Below are 4,640 nucleotides of genomic sequence, written 5' to 3'. Positions count from 1 at the left end.
AATTTTCAAAATAATAAATTTTGAAGTCAAATTAACAGTCTTTGGTTTATTTTGTTTAAACCAAAAATCAACAACACATAAATACAATACCAGACAAATAGTTTATTAAGAGATGAAGTGCAGCCGACAAAGAAACATGTCTCAACACACCCTTAACAAAAAAAAAACATAACCATAAGCAAACACACACTGCTTATGAAACTCGTTTATTTTGGGCAGCAACAGGTACATGAGGTGACAACAAAAATAGCTTTACAACGAATGCTTAAACAGGGTTCCCACAAAGATGGCAAAACAAAGTTCCCTGACCTTTCACTTACTTTTACCGGACTAAATTCAATTTTCCCTGACCAATTCATGTGCTCAAAACCACACATACAGGTCATATATGAGCATGAAATGTACTTAAGATGTTGGCCTCCTTCCTTCCCCATAGCCAACCCTTACCTCTCCTTCTTGTACTATTTCAATAAATATTGTTTATTCTTTTTTTTTCCTTTTTTGTAATCTCCCTCTTCATCCTAAGTATTATCTAAAAATATATCACATAGATTCAATAAGTATTGTAAAAAAATCCAGCCAATGAAATGTTGGTATCTACTGGTAGTATAAAACAAGTAAAACATTCAGATTAAGAAAACAAATCCCCTGCCCTTAATTGTATCTTTTTCTCTGTATGATTTTTAGATGGATTCAACACAAAACTTGTACAAATAATAATCATAGAAATTCTCCTTAAGGTCATTTCAGTGAAAGCTATTAAATACTGCTACTAATACTTAGGAATGAATTAAGAGAATCATAAACATACAAATAAAGCTCATACATGACATTACAATGCTCTAATATTAACAGTAAAGTGTTATATGCATTGAAACTGCTCACATATTAACAAACACCCTGTGATATAAAAATAAAATACATGAGCTTATACCACAAGTACTTTTACACAAGCATATACAACAATATAAAGCTATTGGTTAATAAGGTACAAAATGTGTGTATATTTTAATAATGACAACAATAATACAAAATGGAAGAAACTACTTTAGCCTTTTGTCACTAAATGAGAGTAATTGTAGGACCAATGCCCCTTCATCATAAAATTCCCTGACTTAAACCAAAATATCATTTTCCCCTGACCAATTTCACAGGGTTCCCGCGAAGATGCCAAAACAAAAATCCCTGACCTTTCACTTACTTTTACCGGACTAAATTCAATTTTCCCTGACCAATTCACGTGCTCAAAACCACACAAATAGGTCATATATGAGCATGAAATGTACTCAAGATGTTGGCCTCCTTCCTTCCCCATAGCCAACCCTTACCTCCTTGTACTATTTCAATAAATATTATGTTTATTACGTTTTTCATCTTTTTTTGTAAACCACCTCTTCATCCTTAGTATTGTCTAAAATATCATCACATAGATTCAATTGGTATTGTAAACAAATCAAGCAAAAGAAATGTTTGTATATACTGGTAGTATAAAACAAGAAAACAATCAAATTAAGAAAACAAATCCCCTGGCATTAGTTGTATCGTTTTCTTTGTATAATTTTTGGATGGATTCAACACAAAACTTGTACAAATAATAATCATAGAAATTCTTCTTAAGGTCATTTCAGTAAAAGCTATTAAATACTGATACTTATAAACATACAAATAAAGCTCATATATGACATTACAATGCTCTAATATTAGCAGTTAATTTACAAACACCCTGTTATATAAAAATAAAATACATGAGCTTATACCACAAGTACTTTTACACAAGCATATACAACAATATAAAGCTATTGGTTAATAAGGTACAAAATGTGTCAACAATAATACAAAATGAAAGAAACTGCCTTAGCCTTTTGTCATTTAATGAGAGTAATTGTACGACCAATGCCCCTTCATCATAAAATTCCCTGACTTGTGCCAAAAAAACATTTTTCCCTGACCAATTTCAAAATTCCATGACTTTCCCCTGACCGTGGGAACCCTGTTAACATAATATACGTGCACATATCCAGTGTCAAATGTTGTCAACAATTATAAATAATAATCACCCCCAAACTGAGCATGTCACGATTTTATCAGAGAAAAACACATGGCTAAATAAACTTACGCCATGCATTGTTAAGTGATAACATCGAATATTTTTCTCTGGGTTACTAGCCGCCCAGGCAAAACCCCGTTTTTGTTTTTGAAATGGACGAGGAAACCTGTGTTCGTAAAAATGCGCGAAACAATTAATGTTTCTTAGACTAACCCTCCAAATATGAGATAACGGACATTTCTCAACATGCTCCATTCAACAAATACAAATATGATTTTATCATCCATATAATTTTCAATATAAGAATGTCACATCAGTATAGGAATGTCACATCAACAAAAGAATGCCACATCAATATAAAGATGTCACATTAATATAAGAATGTCACATCAACAATATAAATTTGCAACAACAATATAAGAATGTCAAATCAACATAAGAATGTTACATAAAGTCAACGAAGAATTGTCTTGTCAATAAGCACAAATCCTGAATTTTCGTTTCCATAGTGTTCCCCGTGAAACCGCATCCATCTGAAAAAAAAATAAAAAAAAATACTCAAACTTATTTCAAATGTTTTTTCTGAACATTTTAATTAAGGTATTGGAATCACAGAACGGTAAAACTTTCTTGCAAAGTATCAAATATATATATTGTCATTATCAACATTATGCAAGACAATCACTTTCCAGAATATGATTGCCCCTATTACACTTGAAACATTTTTTTTCTCAACACTATTTACCAATATCTTTGTATTACCATGATAAAAGTTTCATAAACAATTCACACCTACCTGATCCAGTCAGAAATCAGGTCATTGTGTCATCAGTGAGGTGTCACCCATTGTGTCATCAGTAGGGCGTCGCCCATGGCCAACTCCAAAAGCGCTCTATGCCAAAGCCAGGTCTGTGTTTTCTTCTTGGGGCTAAAATTACATAACACATCAACAATTCAATAAGCCTATCAATCATGTTTTTAACTATATTACTGTTAATTGGATGGCAAAAAGTACCGCTTTCATTACCCTTCAGAATACCAGCAACAAGAGCTTTGTCAACAACAGCACCACCATCATCTTTTTATGATCATAATTATTGTTGTACAAAATGATATTAAAGCTGGAGTGATATTTCAATTAATGATATTTCCTTAAATTAATATCGTTACCGTATTTTAATTCTAAAATCCAACCAAGCAAACTTTTTTTTAAATTCTTACCATGGCTGATGGAGCATTGTTGGACAGAGTATCACTTCCAGTTGCATGGTGGGGCCTTTCCGATTGCATAATGGGGGAGTTTCCGGTTCCATGGTGGGGCACTTCCAGTTGCATGGTGGGGCACTACCAGTTGCATGATGGAACACTTCCGGTTCCATGGTGGGGAACATCCAGTTGCATGGTGGGGCACATCCAGTTCCATGGGCGGGCACTTCCAGTTCCCTGGTGGGGCACTTCTGTTGCCCTGGACACTGAAATATTGAACCAAACCGTGTATATTTATTTCAATATAAAAGTTATATATCACTAAACCAAGTATAATAATTACAACAAATGTTAAACATATGGGCCAAATGAAGGATAAGTTAATCATCATCATCAAAAATGTCAAAAACAAAAGTAAACAAGGGCCATAATATGCAATTAAGATGTTATGGAGCTAAAATCTAATTGTTTGATGGTTGTGAACAACATGATGAGAAGTATAGACATCCTTAATATTCGAAAAGCTAAAAACAGTACCATAATCATGCAAGAAAAAAGTCTCATTCCATGAATACCCTTTACTGTTAGCATTTTACATTATTATTAACCAATGACCATGTATTTACCAATTATGGTCAACCATAAGTTTAATAGACAATGCTTACATGATCCAGTTCAGCCATGAAGCAAGTGTGTCATAATAGCCCAATTGTACGGGGCATCACTTCTGACTAGATGGTGGGACACACGCTGACCATGTATTTACCAATTATGGTCAACCATAAGTTTAACAGACAATGCTTACATGATCCAGTTCAGCCATGAAGCAAGTGTGTCATAAAAGCCAAATTGTACGGGGCATCACTTCTGACTAGATGGTGGGACACACGCTGAAATATAGAACGGACGCAGTCACCTATTTCAATAAAGGGTCAATTTATCATCAAAACAAGTAAAACAAATGTTAAATATTTTAATAAAATTTATAATAAGCATATATCGTTCAGAATGAATTCAAAATATATTATTTAACAAATATATTCATTATTTTTAAATAATTTCTATAATTATTATTTCAAACTTATTCGATCAAAGTCCCGCCAATATGCAAAAATATAAGCAAAAATAATTAAAAATATGTTTTATATCACAAATATATTTAAATTGCTTTAATTATGCCTTATATTACTTTTCACATCATATTAATGAGCCTTTCCTACTGCTACGTTTCCAAGCCCTCCAATGTCGAATATAATATTTACATATAATTATATATACATGAAAATGAAAAAAACAAAACATTTTCTGCTACTTGGGTTTGGTTTAAGAAATCTTGGGAAAGAATGCTGTTACCTTTTAGCATTTTCACTGTAAGATTTCAAAAATT

At 32.6% G+C, this 4,640-nt stretch overlaps 1 long non-coding RNA gene across 1 annotated transcript; it reads right to left on the bottom strand.

Annotated features, from left to right (window-relative positions):
- Positions 1-2,064: 2,064 nt before the first annotated feature.
- Positions 2,065-3,481, bottom strand: LOC128245703 (uncharacterized). Its single transcript, XR_008263224.1, has 3 exons — positions 3,269-3,481; positions 2,844-2,975; positions 2,065-2,580 (listed from the first exon to the last, which is right to left on the bottom strand). It is a non-coding gene; the product is annotated as an uncharacterized LOC128245703 (long non-coding RNA).
- Positions 3,482-4,640: the final 1,159 nt, after the last annotated feature.

This window comes from Mya arenaria, chromosome 9 (genome assembly GCF_026914265.1).
Source record: "Mya arenaria isolate MELC-2E11 chromosome 9, ASM2691426v1".
Classification (NCBI taxonomy): Eukaryota; Metazoa; Mollusca; class Bivalvia; order Myida; family Myidae; genus Mya; species Mya arenaria.
The sequence above is the reverse complement of the archived record's forward strand: the minus strand, read 5'-3'. Positions and strand labels throughout refer to the sequence as shown.